The following is a 20,647-nucleotide window of genomic DNA, read 5'->3' on the forward strand; positions in this document are numbered from 1 at the left end:
GTCGACAGTGCGGAAGGATGTTGCAGGTTACAGAGGGACATAGATAAGCTGCAGAGCTGGGCTGAGAGGTGGCAAATGGAGTTTAATGTAGAGAAGTGTGAGGTGATTCACTTTGGAAGGAATAACAGGAATGCGGAATATTTGGCTCATGGTAAAATTCTTGGAAGTGTGGATGAGCAGAGGGATCTCGGTGTCCATGTACATAGATCCCTGAAAGTTGCCACCCAGGTTGACAGGGTTGTGAAGAAGGCCGATGGTGTGTTGGCCTTTATTGGTAGAGGGATTGAGTTCCGGAGTCATGAGGTCATGTTGCAGCTGTACAAAACTCTGGTACGGCCGCATTTGGAGTATTGCGTACAGTTCTGGTCACCTCATTATAGGAAGGACGTGGAAGCTTTGGAACGGGTGCAGAGGAGATTTACCAGGATGTTGCCTGGAATGGAGGGAAAATCTTATGAGGAAAGGCTGATGGACTTGAGGTTGTTTTCGTTAGAGAGAAGAAGGTTAAGAGGAGACTTAATAGAGGCATACAAAATGATTAGAGGGTTAGATAGGGTGGACAGTGAGAGCCTTCTCCCGCGGATGGAAATGGCTAGCACGAGGGGACATAGCCTTAAACTGAGGGGTAATAGATATAGGACAGAGGTCAGAGGTAGGTTCTTTACGCAAAGAGTGGTGAGGCCGTGGAATGCCCTACCTGCAACAGTAGTGAACTCGCCAACATTGAGGGCATTTAAAAGTTTATTGGATAAGCATATGGATGATAATGGCATAGTGTAGGTTAGATGGCTTTTGTTTTTTGACTTCCCATGTCGGTGCAACATCGTGGGCCGAAGGGCCTGTACTGCGCTGTATCGTTCTATGTTCGAAAACAACACCACTTGGGGTTCAGTCCTCCCTTTTGCGCTGATGTTTTTGAGAAATACTGTTTTGACATCCACAGGATACACCCCACACACTCTCATGACCGGACGCCCCATGAAAGGCACAGAATTTTCATTAGGACTTGACTTGACCAGCCTCGAAGTGACGGCCCTCACACACGAGAACGCAGAAAAACAGTTAGTCAAAAATGTAAAAATGGCTCAGCTAGCAGCCGCAGTAAGATTAGGCACTAGAAAGAAACAGAGCAAGGTCTGTTTTGACAAGACAGTGCATGCGACTGAGTTTGAGGTAGGACAGCAGGTCATGCTCCCCATCTATAACCCCAGTACATTCCTGTCACCTAAATATTCGGGTCCGTACTCCATTGCGGACAAAGTAAGCCCCTCCGTTTATAAAATTATGTACCCCAACGGAAAGACTGCGTGGTTCCATATTAACCAGCTTAAGGCATATGGCCCACAGTCCAACCACGCACACCACGTCATGCTCGACGCAGCAAACCACACCCCGCCCACAGCCAACGTATCCCTACCCTCCCCCAACACGTCCACCCCATCCACGGACTCACCCTCGACTCCACCCCCAAACTATAGACTCCGTCCCGGAACGCCCACAGACAGCAGCAGCAGAGACAGCGACTGTGACACAGACAATAGCCACAGCACACCTCCCTACTATCCCCAGGCAACAGGCCCCACACCCAGCGAATCTGAACACGATTCGAGTGATCCCTTCCTGATCACATTCCTCAACAAACCCCACCAAAGACCACCGTCCTACAATTACGACCCCGACTCCGTCCCCACAGAATTCGATACAACTTTTTGGCACCGCGATAATTCATACAGACTCGTCCGAAACGACGAGATGGACCCCAAATCGCACCATGCAGCCCTATCAGCCCTTGTACATTTGAGAGTATGGCATCCGGGAGAAGAGGATGACTTTGAGTCTGACTGCCAAAACGAGAACCCCTTTGCGACCCTGTTCGCAACTGATAACTGAGGTGTCCAGATGATGTTTTAAAAAGGAACCGCTGGAAAAAAAAAACGGTGTCCTTTCTGATGGAACCTGCAGCATGTTGTTCAATGTTGTTTGTTAGTGTTATTGTTAAGTGTTGTTTGTACGGCCCCACGCCATATTTGTCGGCAGAAACCTATGAGAACTTGCCAGCACGCTTATCGGCAGAAACCGCTGAGAGCTTGCCAGCGCCCGTTCATAACTACTCTTCTGGTTTGACGGTAGAACCTTTACAGCAACCCCCCCACGATGACTAAATTTTTGCCCGTTCTTGCCGGTTGCTCAGGCAGTGGAGAAACGGCATTGGTCTCCGCCCTGCCTGAGGACCCCCCTCTGGTCAGCTATGCTCGGGTAGAGCACATACGGCATTGGTCACCGTCCTACCCGGGGATTCCATCCAAATCTTGCCCGTCGCAGCCCATACGCACCTCATTTCGGCAAGTTTTGTTCAAAAAGTTTTGTTTTGTTTTCCGGCAACCCTTAGGTTGCTATCCCTATGCTATTTACATCCTCAAACAATTGGATGGTAAATCGCACAGCCTGCGAGACGGCTCGCACTGTTTCAGTATTTTTAAGTGTGTCTTGCCCCGAATATTCGGTTTTAAAAAAAAAATGAGGGAGTGACACATGGTGACAAATTGTAAAGGGAAATTGGCACTAAAGGACAGACATGCTAACGTACGAGATATTAACCAAGATAGTAACAGAAACTATGCTTGATCCCACAGAACTCCAGAAGCCCCAAGGAAAGAAAAGAAGAGAAGGGAAAGAAGAAGAACAATGAGGACATCCTCCATGTTGATCACCATCATTATAATGTGTATTCGGTTGCGCGAGAACGCGAACACCCTGACCCCCAACACCCCCCCCCCCGGCCGTTAATGATTCACTTCCCTATAGCACCCAGAGCCCAGTAACAGGCGGCATCACACCATCATGGTGTGATAAGCTCACAACATGGTACTCCCTATCATACGAAATTGAATCCCTTCTAGTATTGGCGATACTCTGCAGCATCGTGCAGACTATCCGCATGAGGAAATGGTGAAGGAGAGGCTACGGTATACAGGATAAGATCCCCTATGTCTCACACCCCGGTATACAGGATAAGATCCCCTATGTTTGGTCATCACCAGGACCCCGAACCCCTCGATCTATAATAAAGGACAATAAAGAAAAAAAAAAAATGTGTTTCATTTAGGACGGAAAGGTTGTACAACCCTGTGCTTGACTGCCAAGCCAGGAAAAATGGGAATGCTGCTTTTACTTTTGTATTGTTAGGAAGTTAGTATGATTTGATGTTTGAGTGAGTGTAGTTTATTGAGGATATGATGTGGAGATGCCGGCGTTGGACTGGGGTGAGCACAGTAAGAGGTCTTACAACACCAGGTTAAAGTCCAACAGGTTTGTTTCGATGTCACTAGCTTTCGGAGCGCTGCTCCTTCCTCAGGTGAATGAAGAGGTATGTTCCAGAAACACACACATAGACAAATTCAAAGATGCCAAACAATGCTTGGAATGCGACCATTAGCAGGTGATTAAATCTTTACAGATCCAGAGATGGGGTGACCCCAGGTTAAAGAGGTGTGAATTGCATCAAGCCAGGACAGTTGGTAGGATTTCGCAGGCCAGATGGTGGGGGATGAATGTAATGTGACATGAATCCCAGGTCCCGGTTGAGGCCGTTCTCATGTGTGCGGAACTTGGCTATAAGTTTCTGCTCGGCGATTCTGCGTTGTCGCGCGTCCTGAAGGCCGCCTTGGAGAACGTTTACCCGGAGATCAGAGGCTGAATGCCCTTGACTGCTGAAGTGTTCCCCGACTGGAAGGGATCATTCCTGCCTGGTGATTGTTGCGCGATGTCCGTTCATTCGTTGTCGCAGCGTCTGCATGGTCTCGCCAATGTACCACGCTTCGGGACATCCTTTCCTGCAGCGTATGAGGTAGACAACGTTGGCCGAGTCGCACGAGTATGTACCGCGTACCTGGTGGGTGGTGTTCTCACGTGTAATAGTGGTATCCATGTTGATGATCTGGCACGTCTTGCAGAGATTGCCATGGCAGGGTTGTGTGGTGTCGTGCTCACTGTTCTGAAGACTGGGTAGTTTGCTGCAAACAATGGTTCGTTTGAGGTTGCGCGGTTGTTTGAAGGCAAGTAGTGGGGGTGTGGGGATAACCTTGGCAAGATGTTCATCGTCATCAATGACGTGTTGAAGGCTGTGAAGAAGAGGTTATCCGTGGGTTTGCGGTAAAGCGAAGTGCTGAGGTGACCGTCCTTGATGGAGACCGCCAAACAGATGAGACACCAATACTATGCCACCTATATGCACACCAAGAACAGAAAGCTTGAGAAACTTGGCATCACCACCGGCAGCAACCAAGCCACCCCCGGTGCCACAGCAGAAAACAATACAGAGAAATCTATTGTCAACTTGTCAGACTACACCCTTCAACCATACGAAATCGAAGTCCTCAGCAGAGGGCTCAATTTCTGCACCACCACCAAAATGGACCCCATCAGTCTCGCGGCAGACACGGAGGAATTCATCAGGCGAATGAGGCTCCGGGAATTCTTCCACAGACCCCAAGAGGCCAACAGCGAACCCAAGCAGACTACCAATGAACCGGAACAGCAGACCGAGAGATCTGCGGTGTGGCAACCGAAGAGGAAAGAGTCGAATTCGACCCCTCCGGAAGGCCGCTGCCTTAGACTCGACATGTATGCTCAAGCCGTCAGGAGTCGCGTCAATGCCAGATTCATCAGTCGCATTCACAAGACAGCCCCGAACGTCACCCAAGCACAACGCAATGCCATCCGCGCTCTCAAGACCAACCGCAGCATCGTCATCAAACCAGCAGACAAAGGAGGGGCCACTGTCGTACTGAACAGAACGGACTACTGCAAAGAAGTATACCGACAACTGAACAACCAAGAACACTACAGGCAGTTACCCGCAGATCCGACCAAGGAACACATCCGCCAACTTAACAGACTGATCAAGACCTTGGATCCAGATCTTCAGAGCACCCTACGTGCTCTCATCCCACGTACTCCCCGCATTGGAGATCTCTACTGCCTCCCGAAAATACATAAAGCCAACACACCAGGCCGCCCTATCGTTTCAGGCAATGGGACCTTGTGTGAGAACCTTTCTGGCTACATCGAGGGCATCTTGAAACCCATCGTACAAGGTACGCCCAGCTTCTGTCGCGACACGACGGACTTCCTACAGAAACTCAGCACCCATGGGCCAGTTGAACCAGGAACATTCCTCGTCACAATGGACGTCTCGGCACTCTACACCAGCATCCCCCATGACGACGGCATTGCTGCAACAGCCTCAGTACTCAACACCGACGACTGCCAATCTCCAGTCGCAATTCTGCAACTCATCCGCTTCATTCTGGATCACAACGTCTTCACCTTCGACAACAAGTTCTTCATCCAGACGCACGGAACAGCCATGGGGACCAAATTCGCACCCCAATACGCCAACATCTTCATGCACAAGTTTGAACAGGACCTACTCACCGCACAGGACCTTCAACCGACGTTATACACCAGATACATCGATGACATTTTTTTCCTTTGGACCCACGGCGACGAATCACTGAAACGTTTACACGATGACATTAATAAGTTCCATCCAACCATCAGACTCACCATGGACTACTCTCCAAAATCAGTTGCATTCTTGGACACACTCGTCTCCATCAAGGACGGTCACCTCAGCAGTTCGCTTTACCGCAAACCTACGGATAACCTCATGATGCTCCACTTCTCCAGCTTCCACCCTGAACACATTAAAGAAGCCATCCCCTATGGACAAGCGCTCCGTATACACAGGATCTGCTCAGACGAGGAGGAGCGTAACAGCCATCTACAGACGTTGAAAGATGCCCTCGTACGAACGGGATATGGCACTCGACTCATCGATCGACAGTTCCAACGCGCCACAGCGAAAAACCGCACCGACCTCCTCAGAAGACAAACATGGGACACAACCGACAGAATACCCTTCGTCGTCCAGTACTTCCCCGGAGCGGAGAAACTACGTCATCTTCTTCACAGCCTTCAACACGTCATTGATGACGATGAACATCTTGCCAAGGTCATCCCCACACCCCCACTACTTGCCTTCAAACAACCGCGCAACCTCAAACGAACCATTGTTTGCAGCAAACTACCCAGTCTTCAGAACAGTGACCACGACACCACACAACCCTGCCATGGCAATCTCTGCAAGACGTGCCAGATCATCGACATGGATACCACTATTACACGCGAGAACACCACCCACCAGGTACGTGGTACATACCAGTGCGACTCGGCCAACGTTGTCTACCTCATACGCTGCAGGAAAGGATGTCCTGAAGCGTGGTACATTGGCGAGACCATGCAGACGCTGCGACAACGAATGAACGGACATCGCGCAACAATCACCAGGCAGGAATGTTCCCTTCCAGCCGGGGAACACTTCAGCAGTCAAGGGCAGTCAGCCTCTGCTCTACGGGTAAGCGTTCTCCAAGGCGGCCTTCAGGACGCGCGACAACGCAGAATCGCCGAGCAGAAACTTATAGCCAAGTTCCGCACACATGAGTGCGGCCTCAACCGGGACCTGGGATTCATGTCACATCACATTCATCCCCCACCATCTGGCCTGCAAAATCCTACCAACTGTCCTGGCTTGATGCAATTCACACCTCTTTAACCTGGGGTCACCCCATCTCTGGATCTGTAAAGATTTAATCACCTGCTAATGGTCGCATTCCAAGCATTGTTTGGCATCTTTGAATTTGTCTATATATGTGTTTCTGGAACATACCTCTTCATTCACCTGAGGAAGGAGCAGCGCTCCGAAAGCTAGTGACATCGAAACAAACCTGTTGGACTTTAACCTGGTGTTGTAAGGCTTCTTACTTTATTGAGGATAGTTAGAGGTACCGTTTTTTTTTTTCCAATTTTGTAATGCATGCCCCTTTATGACATTGCAACACTTAGAATGTTAGTTAAAAATTTCTTGCATAGCTATGGTCAGTGTAGAGGCCATGGAAGAGTGCTCACTGGGTCAGGGAATGAAGACAACGCAGTTATGTGATCCTTCACGCTTCGCGTTAGGGATCACAAGGAGGGAGGGTAGCCATCTGGGTTGGCCACTTCCCGACTTAAAATGGAGAACCGCAAAGACTACAGGGAAATTCAGCCAACACAGGCTAAAACTAGCAAGTGCAGAAATCCTGTGTATTAGAACTTGCAAAAGCCTAGACAGCACTGAAACCAGCAGCCATCTGCATATTAATGAGCGATCCCCAGGCACAATTGAAACACTTAAGGTGAATAAGGCCAAGCCAGACTCCTCGGCGCCAGCAGGAGCCAAGACAAAGGAAGGCCAACGGACACTTAGGGACCGCCCAGCGATCAGGGAACCGCTCCAATATTGGAGAAATCTATCCAAGTGATCGGAAAGCAGTCCAATCACTTGGAACCAGGTACGGGGTCCGCCCCAAAGGGCGGGAAGCCCCTGGGGACTATAGAATAGAGGCCCCAAGTTCAAATCGGTCTTCTTGGCAGGGTCACTCAGCAGCGAATCAACCCTTGAGAGTGAACTGCCCAAGCTGCCGCATCAACCAAGTAAGTCTCCAGTTAACGCACGCTACGAGATAGGCGCTCCTAGCTACCAGTCCATACCAGCTTTTGAATCATGCAGTTTCAGAACCCGAACGAAATGCCATTTGTTCCCCTGACCTGGTGGGCCAGTCCAAAGCTAAGTATAGGCCTGTTCGTGATAGAGATAGTTCATTAAGTAGAATTTATGCATGAGTAGCGATTGACTGTGTATAATAAATGTGTTTTGATTTGAATCTTGCTAACTGGTGTGTTGAGTTATTGATCAGTACTTGAACTTGAACCTCGTGGCGGTATCATAAAGATACCTGGCAAATCTAGAGCAAAGATTATAAAACAGAGCAAATTGAACCAACCAAAAGTTAGCAACACAGGAACCTTGGATAATGAGGGGTATTGTAAGCCTTGTCCAAAAGAAAAAGGAAGCATTTGTAAGGGCTAGAAGGTGGGAACAGACGAAGCTGATAGGAATATAAGGAAAGTAGGAAGGAACTTAAGCAAGGAGTCAGAAGGGCTTAAAGGGGTCATGAAAAGTCATTGGCCAGCAGGATTAAGGAAAATCCAAGAAAATTCAAGGACAGGGGAGGGAATCTATGAGTGGATCCAGTGGAAATGGGTGAGGTATTAAATGAGTACTTTATGGAACATCGAACAGTGCAGCACAGAACAGGCCCTTCGGCACTCGATGTTTTGCCGAGCTTTGTCCGAAACCAAGATCAAGCTATCCCACTCCCTGTCATTCTGGTGTGCTCCATGTGCCTATCCAATAACCGCTTGAAAGTTCCTAAAGTGTCCAACTCCACTGTCACAGTAGGCAGTCCATTCCACTCTCTGAGTAAAGAACCTACCTCGGACATCCCTCCTATATCTCCCACTCCGAACCTTATAGTTATGCCCCATTGTAACAGTTACATCCACCCGAGGAAATAGTCTCTGAACGTCCACTCTATCTATCCCTCTCATTATCTTATAAACCTCTATTAAGTCACCTCTCATCCTCCTTCACTCCAATGAGAAAAAAGCCCTAGCCCCCTCAACCTTTCCTCATAAGACCTACCCTCCAAATCAGGCAGCATCCTGGTGAATCTCCTTTGCACCCTTTCCAATGCTTCCACATCTTTCCTATAATGAGGTGACCAGAACTCCACACAATACTCCAAATGTGGTCTCACCAGGGTCCTGTACAGTTGCAGCATAACCCCACAGCTCTTAAACACAAGCCCCCTGGTAATAAACACTAACACACTTTTGGCTTTTGTTACGGGCGAGGCGTTTTCAGAACCCCAAAATGTATCATGGAGTTCAATCAACCTCTTTAATGGATTTGTTGCTTTTCCTAGCGCACATCTTTTTCCCGAGGTGTGGGATTACAATTATGGACAAGTGGGTCTTTAAACACAAAACACTGTTTATTCCATGAACTCAACTTAACATTTTAACTAAACATTGGATCTCTTAACACCCCTTACTTCAAAGATAACTCAGAAAATATTGCAACAGTAAATAATTCCTTAAAATGTTCCTTCAAACATCCAAGAGACTTAACACCTTTAAACAAAATCACATCAGGTTAAAGGCTTCACTATTATCAGTTTAAATCACCCAAATGATCCAGAGGTAGTCTTTCATGGCAGAGATCCAGCTCTCTGCAAAACACAGACACACACCCAGCTCTTTTCAAAACTGTCAAAACTAAACTGCAAAATGGCTGACCTGAGCTCAGCCCCACCCACTCTCTGACATCACTGTTTTCTTAAAGGTAAATTGCTTAAACATCCATGTCTTAAAGGTACTCTCACATTACACCTCCCCCCAAGAAAAAAAAAGAAACCATCAACTTCAAGATGGTTTCATTTTTCACTTTTGCACCATCCACTAAGAAATGTACACAGTAAATATACCTTTTCGTTTTTAAAAAAAAACAACCCATGCAAGCAGGTATAATAATATAGTCCATTTTTCTTTGTTCTTCTTCCTCCAACCAAAATCCTTCTTGATTGACAGTCTCTTTGAACAAAGTCTCGGCACGATCCATCCAATTCATCTACTCCTCGGCATTTCTCTTTAGAATCAGATACTTTAGTTCAATCTGACCACAGGAACATTGGTTACCACAGTTTTCAGGCAGTCAAATGTCTGTTGAAAGTCCGCTGTCCCTTGAAATTTTTGACGTTTCTTTAGCAAGTCCAACAGTGGAGTAATCACGCCACAAAACCTTTGCACAAAGGTTCGATCAAATTCATTCATGTTAAGAAATCGCATTATTTCCCTTCGTCTTGAGGGTATTGGAAACTCCTCAAGGAAAGTGATTTAGGCTTCTCCAAATTCACTTTCGACTATGTTCATCACCAAACTCGCCACCTGAAGTCGATCGAAGAACTCCATACGATGTCTAAATGTTCTTTCCATGTCTGGAAGTTGGAAATAAAAGCAGATTGTCACACTTTCTCAATGCAATCCTCCAAACGTGGGATAGGATAAGAGGCTGTTCTTGTAACTGCATTCACCTTTCGATAGTCCACAGACAACTGTTGGGTACCATCTAGTTTAGGTACCATCACTATGGGTGAGCTCCATTGGCTGCAACCCACTTCAATTATGCCATTCTTCAGCATACTCTCAATCTCTCTGTTAACCTGTGCCAATTTTAAAGGATTAAGTCTATATGGATGTTGTTTGATAGGAACAGCATTTCCCACATCTACATCATGTATAGCCATTTTGGTACTTCCCAATTTATCTCTACAAGCTTGCCCATGTGATACCATAACTCTTTCATTTTTCCTCTGGAAGGTAACTTAACAATTCATCCTGATTTTTAAGAACATCCTCAGTTTCCAATTTAATTTGAGGTATGTCAAATTCACAGTCATCTGGATTTGGTTCGTCACTTTGAGTTAGAATCATTAAAACCTCCCTTTTCTCTCCTTCCCTTTCAAAGTACCTTTTAAGCATAGTCACATGACACACTCGATGAGTCTTCCTTCTAGCTGGTGTTTCTACCACATAATTCACCTCACTTAATTTCCTTTCAATCTGATAAGGTCCACAAAACCTAGCTTTTAAAGGCTCCCCTACCACTGTTAACAACATTAAAACTTTATCCCCACTGGCAAAACTACGAACTTTGGATTTCTTGTCCGCTACCCGTTTCATCATATTTTGTGCAACTTTCAAATGCTGTCTCGCCAATTCACCTGCGATATTTAATCGTTCTCTAAAATTTGACACGTAATCCAATAGTGTAATTTCCGATTTCTCACCCACCAATTTTTCCTTAATCAATTTAAGTGGTCCTCTTACCTCATGACCAAAAATTAGTTCAAAAGGATCACATTGAGAGCAAAAAGGAGGAGGTGTTGGGCACCTTGAAAAACATTAAGGTAGATAAGTCCCCAGGGCCTGATGGGATCTACCCCAGAATACTGAGGGAGGCAAGGGAGGAAATTGCTGGTGTCTTGACAGAAGATGATTGATGAAGATGGGCAGTGGATGGTGACATGGACTTTAGTGAGCCTTTGACAAGGTCCCTCATAGCTGACTGGTACAGAAGGTGAAGTCACACAAGATCAGACGTGAGCTGGCAAATTGATACAGAACTGGTTCGGTCGTAGAAGACAGAGGGTAGCAGTGGAAGGGTGTGTTTCGGAATGGACGGTTGTGACTAGTGGCTTTCCTCAGGGATCAGTGCTGGGATCATTGCTATTTGTAATATATATAAATGATTTATAAGAAAATCGAATTGGTTTGATTAGTAAGTTTGCGGATAGCACAAAGGTTGATAGAATTGCGGATAGTGATGAGGACCGTCAGAGAATACAGCAGGATATCGATCATAGAACAGCATAGAACATACAGTGCAGAAGGAGGCCATTCGGCCCATCAAGTCTGCACCGACCCACTTAAACACTCATTTCCACCCTATCCCCGTAATCCAATAACCCCATCTAACCTTTTTGGTCACTAAGGGCAATTTATCATGGCCAATCCACCTAACCTGCACGTCTTTGGACTGTGGGAGGAAACTGGAGCACCTGGAGGAAACCCAGGCAGACACGGGGAGAACGTGCAGACTCTGCACAGACAGTAACCCAGCAGGGAATCAAACCTGGTGTAGTGATATGCATCACTGTACATACACAAGGGGTTAATGTAAATACACTACAACTAAGTAAGGATGACATCCGGGCAGCAGTAAGGGATGACATTGGTGCTATGGATGATAAGGTTGAATCCATTTGGGTGGAAATCAGGAATAGTAAGGCAAAAAAGTCACTGATAGGAGTAATCTATAGGCCACCAAATAGTAACATTATGGTGGGGCAGGCAATAAACAAAGAAATAACAGATGCATGTAGAAATGGTACAGCAGTTATCATGGGGGATTTTAATCTACATGTTGATTGGTTTAACCAGGTCGGTCAAGGCAGCCTTGAGGAGGAGTTTAGAGAATGTACAAAGAACAAAGAACAAAGAAATGTACAGCACAGGAACAGGCCCTTCGGCCCTCCAAGCCCGTGCCGACCATGCTGCCCGACTAAACTACAATCTTCTACACTTCCTGGGTCCGTATCCCTCTATTCCCATCCTATTCATGTATTTGTCAAGATGCCCCTTAAATGTCCCTATCGTCCCTGCTTCCACCACCTCCTCCGGTAGCGAGTTCCAGGCACCCACTACCCTCTGCGTAAAAAACTTGCCTCGTACATCTACTCTAAACCTTGCCCCTCTCACCTTAAACCTATGCCCCCTAGTAATTGACCCCTCTACCCTGGGGAAAAGCCTCTAACTATCCACTCTGTCTATGCCCCTCATAATTTTGTATACCTCTATCAGGTCTCCCCTCAACCTCCTTCGTTCCAGTGAGAACAAACCGAGTTTATTCAACCGCTCCTCATAGCTAATGCCCTCCATACCAGGCAACATTCTGGTAAATCTCTTCTGCACCCTCTCTAAAGCCTCCACATCCTTCTGGTAGTGTGGCGACCAGAATTGAACACAATGTATCCGCGATAGTTTCCTAGAACAGTATGAATTGGAACCTACAAGGGAACAAGCGGTCCTAGATCTGGTCCTGTGTAATGAGACAGGATTGATTCAGGATCTCATAGTTAGGGATCCTCTCGGAAGGAGCGATCACAATATGGTGGAATTTAAAATACAGATGGAGGGTGAGAAGGTAAAATCAAGCACTCGTGTTTTGTGCTTAAACAAAGGAGATTACAATGGGATGAGAGAAGAACTAGCTAAGGTAGACTGGGAGCAAAGACTTTATAGTGAAACAGTTGAGGAACAGTGGTGAACTTTCCAAGTGATTTTTCACAGTGCTCAGCAAAGGTTTATACCAACAAAAAGGAAGGACGATAAAAAGAGGGAAAATCGACCGTGGATATCTAAGGAAATAAGGGAGAGTATCAAATTGAAGGAAAAAACATACAAAGTAGCAAAGATCAGTGGGAGACTAGAGGACTGGGAAATCTTTAGGGGGCAACAGAAAGCTACTAAAAAAGCTATAAAGAAGAGTAAGATAGATTATGAGAGTAAACTTGTTCAGAATATAAAAACAGATAGTAAAAGTTTCTACAAATACATAAAACAAAAAAGAGTGGCTAAGGTAAATATTTGTCCTTTAGAGGATGAGAAGGGAGATTTAATAATGGGAGACGAGGAAGTGGCTGAGGAACTGAACAGGTTTTTTGGGTCGGTCTTCACAGTGGAAGACACAAATAACATGCCAGTGACTGATGGAAATGAGGCTTTGACAGGTGAGGACCTTGAGAGGATTGTTATCACCAAGGAGGTAGTGATGGGCAAGCTAATGGGGCTAAAGGTAGGCAAGTCTCCTGGACCTGATGGAATGCATCCCAGAGTGCTAAAAGAGATGGCTAGGGAAATTGCAAATGCACTAGTGATAATTTACCAAAATTCACTAGACTCTGGGGTGGTCCCGGCAGATTGGAAATTAGCAAACGTGACACCACTGTTTAAAAAAGGAGGTAGGCAGAAAGCGGGTAATTATAGGCCAGTGAGCTTAACTTCGGTAGTAGGGAAGATGCTGGAATCTATCATCAAGGAAGAAATAGCAAGGCTCTGGATGGAAATTGTCCCATTGGGCAGACGCAGCATGGGTTCATAAAGGGCAGGTCGTGCCTAACTAATTTAGTGGAATTTTCTGAGGACATTAACAGTGCGGTAGATAACGGGGAGCCAATGGATGTGGTATATCTGGATTTCCAGAAAGCCTTTGACAAGGTGCCACACAAAAGGTTGTTGCATAAGATAAAGATGCATGGCATTAAGGGGAAAGTAGTAGCATGGATAGAGGATTGGTTAATTAATAGAAAGCAAAGCGTGGGGATTAATGGGTGTTTCTCTGGTTGGCACTCAGTAGCTCGTGGTGTCCCTCAGGGATCAGTGTTGGGCCCACAACTGTTCACAATTTACATAGATGATTTGGAGTTGGGGACCAAAGGCAATGTGTCCAAGTTTGCAGACGACACTAAGATAAGTGGTAAAGCAAAAAGTGCAGAGGATACTGGAAGTCTGCAGAGGGATTTGGATGGGCTAAGTGAATGGGCTAGGGTCTGGCAGATGGAATACAATGTTGACAAATGTGAGGTTATCCATTTTGGTAGGAATAACAGCAAAAGGGATTATTATTTAAATGATAAAATATTAAAACATGCTGCTGTGCAGAGAGACCTGGGTGTGCTAGTGCATGAGTCGCAAAACATTGGTTTACAGGTGCAACAGGTGATTAAGAAGGCAAATGGAATTTTGTCCTTCATTGCTAGAGGGATGGAGTTTAAGACTAGGGAGGTTCTGCTGCAATTGTGTTAGTGTTAGTGAGGCCACACCTGTGTTCAGTTTTGGTCTCCTTACTTGAGAAAGGACGTACTGGCACTGGAGGGTGTGCAGAGGAGATTCACTAGGTTAATCCCAGAGCTGAAGGGGTTGGATTACGAGGAGAGGTTGAGTAGACTGGGACTGTACTCGTTGGAATTTAGAAGGATGAGGGGGGATCTTATAGAAACATATAAGATTATGAAGGGAATAGATAGGATAGATGCGGGCAGGTTGTTTCCACTGGCGGGTGAAAGCAGAACTAGGGGGCATAGCCTCAAAATAAGGGGCAGTAGATTTAGGACTGAGTTTAGGAGGAACTTCTTCACCCAAAGGGTTGTGAATCTATGGAATTCCTTGCTCAGTGAAGCAGTAGAGGCTCCTTCATTAAATGTTTTTAAGATAAAGTTAGATAGTTTTTTGAAGAATAAAGGGATTAAGGGTTATGGTGTTCAGGCCGGAAAGTGGAGCTGAGTCCACAAAAGATCAGCCATGATCTCATTGAATGGTGGAGCAGGCTTGAGGGGCCAGATGGCCTATTGTTGAGTAAGTACCACTTGATAGCACAGTTGGTGACTCCTTCCATCATTTTGCCGATGACAGAGAGTAGACTGATAGGGCTGTAATTGACTGGGTTGGATCTGTCCTGTTTTTTGTGTAGCGGAAACACCTGGGCAGTTTTCCACATTGCCAGATAAATGCCAATGTTGTAGCTGTACTGGAACATTCTGAAGCACAAATTTTCACTCCTATTATAGATACATATAGATTCATCGAAGATAGGAGCAGAAGGAGGCCTTTTGGCCCTTCGAGCCTGCTCCGCCATTCATCACGATCATGACTGATCATCCAACTCAATAGCTTAATCCTGCTTTCTCCCCACAGCCTTTGATCCCATTCTCCCCAAGTGCTATATCCAGCCGCCTCTTGAATATATTCAATGTTTTAGCAGCAACTACTTCCTGTGGTAATGAATTCCACAGGCTCACCACTCTTTGTGTGAAGAAATGTCTCCTTATCTCTGTCGGAAATGGTTTACTCTGAATCCTCAGACTGTGACTCCTGGTTCTGGACACACCCATCATTGGTAACATCTTCCCTGCATCTACCCTACCTAGTCCTGTTAATCTGCAAATCGTCTTGCCAGAATATTGTGTCCCTATGCCCCTAAATGAATAGGGGCATGGAGTACAAGAGTAAGGAGGTTATGCTGAACTTACACAATACACTAGTTAAACCTCAACTGGAATATTGTGCACAGTTCTGGGAGCTACACTATAGGAAGGATGTGAATACATTGGAGAGAGTGGGGAAGAGATTGACAAAAATGGCTCCAGGAATAAGAAACTTCAGTTCTGAGGATAGATTGGAGAGATTGGGACTGTTCTCCTTGGAGAGAAGAAGGCGAAGAGGAGATTTGATGGAGATGTTCAAAATCATGAGGGGGCTGGACAGAGTAAATGGGGAGAAACTGTTGCTGCTTGTAAAAGGATCGAGAACAAGAGGACGCAGATTTAAAGTGATTTACAAAAGAAAAAAATGTGATGTGAGAAAAAACGTTTTCACACAGCGAGTGGTTTGGGTCTGGAATGCGCTGCCTGGAAGTGTGGTGGAGGCCGGTTCAATCGAGGTATTCAAGAGGGAATTAGGCTGTCATCTGAAAAGGAAGAATGTGCAGGGATTCCTGGGAGAAGGTCAGGGAATTGCACGAAGTGTATTACTCATTCGGACAACTGCTGCAGACATGATGGGCCGAATAGACTCCTTCTGTGCTGTAACAATGCTGTGACTTTAATTTTGTTCGGGTTCCTTGATGCCGCTTTCAGTCAAATGCTGGCTGGAAGTCAAGGACAGTCACTCTCACCTTGAGTTCAGCTCATTTCTCCACATTTGGACCAAGGCAGTAGCCCGAGCAGAACTCAAACTGAGGTTATCAGTAATGGTGCTTGCCAGCACTAATTTCCATCAATTTGCTGATGATCAACGTTTTAAAGCAGCAATTTTCAGACTACAGGAAAAGTGTAGGGACGGACAGCAGGCTATCCTGATTGTTTACTCAATCTGTCCTGCCACCTTCAATGGCTTCTAAACATCTGCACCCAGGGTGTCCCGTCCCCCCTTCTTCCTGCACTCCATTTGGAATTATACCCTTTATTTTCTATTGTTTCTCCAGATTCTTTGTACCAAAATGAATAATTTCACGTTTCTCCGCATTGAGAAACTTCATTTGCCACCTATCTGCCCACTCCACCTGTCTATGTCCTTTTGAAGTTCGACACAATCCTCCTCAAAGTTCACAATGCTTCCAAATTTCATATGATCTGTAAGTTTTGAAATTGTGCCCTGTACACTATTCCGATCCCAGACCAGACCCCAACAGTGGCCAGGATACTGAACTGAAACCCCAATATTTTAGGTTATTTTTTAAGACTGTGTGGAAACATTGAGTTGCTCCAGTAATGATTGCATAAACAATAAGAATTGGTTACTCTTGAAACAAACTTCATTATGAATTAGAATAGTATGTTACAAACCCCTGGACAAGTTTGTGGTCAATTCCAGCCCCACAGACTCTGGAGTCCCCACATAAATGAATTAATCAATGATTTGTGTATTTTCCTGAGATCTTTGACCCCCTGACGGCTCCAGTGAGCTACAGGCACCTGACTTGTAAGTAAAATATTTTAAAACATTATTTATCGCAAGGAAAAAGATGAATATATCATGGTAAGAATGGAAGATGAATTTGCTAATCTAACTATTCCCCAAACCACCGTCCACCCAGACACACACAACAAACATTGGTGGGGGTAGGTAATGGATTGAAAATAACAGGGATTAAAAGGGCATAGGTTGTTTCTTTGCTGCTGAGGTAGCAGTCTTTGTAGCCAGCGACCTTCCACGGACGTGAATCGTTGCAACCAGCGGTTGGTTAGGATCTTCTAATGTCAGGCTTCAGTTGGAACCAGCAGGCTGCAGAATTCTCTCTGAGGAGTTACTTCTACTTGACTGACTTCATTCTGACGGTTCCCCTCTGGTCTTGCATCCACCAGATGGACTATCAGCCTCACAGAGTTGAAACTACAGTTCTCAGCATGAAGGTTTAAGTCGGCTTTTAAACAGCCCGTGTCCTTATTCTGAATGTTCAAGAAGAATTTAACAGGCTCCAGGGTTCTTACTCAGGATAGAAATGTTTACTTGCCCACAGCTCCTCTCATAAGTCACTTTCACAGGCCAGCTGGAAGCATTAAATCATTCAGAGTTTTACACTTTCACCAACCTAGCTAGAGACATTTAAGGCAGAAGTTACCTCCTCCAAGCTGGCTGTAAGCATTCAAATCACCAGGCCCAAAGCTGATAGAGAGAAAATCTTGCTGTGTGCAGCTTTCTGCACAGAACTGAAAGACAAAATGGAGCTGGCCTGAGTTTTCAAGATCTTCCATAAACTCACTGACAAGCCCAAAGAGAACAGACGATGTCGCAGAATCTCAGGGGCACTGATTGTCTGCTTGCCAAGCCCATCAAATGACTTTACGGGCTATGCCACAGAACATCAAGGGGAGCCCTGGCAGTACATTAGACCCGGGCTGTTTTCAGTTTGACAATGTCTGCAGTTTAAAATCTGCAATGTTGCAGGACAGGGATTCAAAAGAAAAACACAAAACAGACAAGGATTTAGTCAGTTCCTCACAATTAAATCTTTTTAACACGAAAAGAGCAGTGCACCCGCACAAGTTGAAATTACCCATCAAACTTACTGCGGGGATTCGCGGCCTAGTCTCCAGGATGCAGTCTCGGAAGGCCGAGGATTTGAGCGGTAAGTATATAAAGAAACTTACTTCGGGGATTCGCGGCCTCGTCTCCAGGGAGCAATCTTGGAGGGCCGAGGATTAGAGGTATGAGTATACAAAGAAACGTAACTCAGGGATTCGCGCCTAGTCTCCAGGGAGTAGTCTCAGAGGGCCGAGGATCAAAGTGGTGAGCATATAAAGAAACTTACCTCGAGGATTCGCGGCCTAGTCTCCAGGAACCAGTCTTGGAGGGCCAAGGATCAGAACGTTGAGTATACAAAGAAACTTACCTCGGGGATTCATGGCCTAGTCTCCAGCGGGCAGTCTCAGAGGGCAGAGGATCAGAGCGGTGAGTATATAAAGAAACTTACCTCAGGGACTCGCAGCCTTTTCTCCAGGGAGCAGTCTCAGAGGACCGAGGATCGGAACGGTGGACATATATGAAGAAACTTACTTCGGGGATTCGTGGCCTAGTCTCCAGGGAGCAGTCTCAGAGGGCCGAGGATTGGAGCGGTGAGTATACAAAGAAACTTACCTTGGGAATTCACGGCCTAGTCTCCAGGGAGCAGTCTCGCAAGGCCAAGGATCAAAGCGATGAGTACATAAAGAAACTTACCTCGGCGATTCGCAGCCTAGTCTCCAGGGAGCAGGCTCGGAGGGCCGAGGATTAAAGCGGTGAGTATATAAAGAAACATACCTCGGGGATTCGCAGTCTCCAGGGAGCAGTCTTGGAGGGCCGAGAATCAGAGCGGTGAATATATAAAGAAACTTATCTCGGGGATTCACGACAGAGTTGCCAGGGAGCAGTCTCGGAGGGTGGAGGATCAGAGCGGTGAGTATATAAAGAAACTTACCTCGGGATTCGCGGCCTAGTCTCCAGGGAGCAGTCACAGAGGGTGGAAGATCAGAGCGGTGAGTATTTAAAGAAACTTACGTCGGGGATTCGCGGCCAAGTCTCCAGGGAGCAGTCTCGGAAGGCCGAGGATCAGAGCGGTGAGTATATAAAGAAACTTACTTCGGGGATTTGTGGCCTAGTCTCCAGGGAGCAGTCTCAGAGGGCAGAGGATCAAAACGGTGAGTATATAAAGAAACTTACCTCGGGGATTCGCGGCTTAGTCTCCAGGGAGCAGTCTCGGAGGGCCGAGGATTAAAGCGGTGAGTATATAAAGAAACATACCTCGGGGATTCGCGGCCTAGTCTCCAGGGAGCAGTCTCGGAAGGTGGAGGATCAGAGCGGTGAGTATATAAAGAAACTTACCTCGGGGATTCGAGGCCCAGTCTCCAGGGAGCAGTCTCGGAAGGCCGAGGATCAGAGTGGTGAGTCTATAAAGAAACTTACCTCGGGAATTCGTACTCCAGGGAGCAGTCACAGAGGGCCGAGGGTCAAAGCGGTGAGTATATAAAGAAATTTACCTCGGGGATTCGCGACCTAGTCTCCAGGGAGCAGTCTCGGAGGGCTGAGGATCAGAATGCTGAGTATATAAAGAAACTTACCGCGGGAATTCACGGCCAAGTCTCCCGGGAGCAGTCTCAGACGGCCGAGGATCAGAGCGGTGAGTATATAAAGAAACTTACCTCGGGGAGTCGCGGTCTATTCTCCAGGGAGCAGTCGCCGAGGGTCGAGTATTGGAGCGGTGAGTATATAAAGAAACTTATCTCGGGAATTCGCGGCCCAGTTTCCAGGGAGCAGTCCCGGAAGGCCAAGGATCAGAGCGATGAGTATATAAAGAAACTTACCGTGGGGATTCGCAGCCTATTCTCCAGGGAGCAGGCTCGGAGGGCCGAGGATCAGAGCGGTGAATATAGAAAGAAACTTATCTTGGGGATTCACGGTCTAGTCTCCAGGGAGCAGTCTCAGAGGGTGGAGGATCAGAGTGGTGAGTATATAAGGAAACTTACATTGGAGATTCATGGCCTAGTCTCCAGGGAGCAGTCTCAGGGCGTGGAGGATCAGAGTGGTGAGTATATAAGGAAACTTACCTCGGGGATTCACGGCCTAGTCTCCAGGGAGCAGTCTTGAAGGGCCGAGGATCAGAACGGTGAGTATATAAAGAAACTTACCTCGGGGATTCGTGGCCTAGTCTCCAGGGAGCAGTCTCAGAGGGCCACGGATCGGAACGGTGAGTATATAAATAAACTTACCTCGGGGATTCTTGGCCTAGTCTCCAGGGAGCAGTCTCAGAGGGTGGAGGATCAGAGCGGTGAGTATGTAAAGAAACTTACCTCGGGGATTCTTGGCCTAGTCTCCAGGGAGCAGTCTTGGAGGGCCGAGATTCAGAACGGTGAGTATATAAAGAAACTTAACTCGGGGATGCTGAAAAAAATGAAAAAGTGACGTGACAGTAAAGCTGTGACCTAATTGGTGGTAGGGAACCTACACAAATTTGTAAAAAAATTGACAAACTAATTTAAACTAATTAATTCACTGAGCAGTCTGCCTCCAGCATCCTATCAGGCAGCGAAATTCCAAACTCCCACCGCCC

This window comes from Scyliorhinus torazame, chromosome 10 (genome assembly GCF_047496885.1).
Source record: "Scyliorhinus torazame isolate Kashiwa2021f chromosome 10, sScyTor2.1, whole genome shotgun sequence".
Lineage (NCBI taxonomy): Eukaryota > Metazoa > Chordata > Chondrichthyes > Carcharhiniformes > Scyliorhinidae > Scyliorhinus > Scyliorhinus torazame.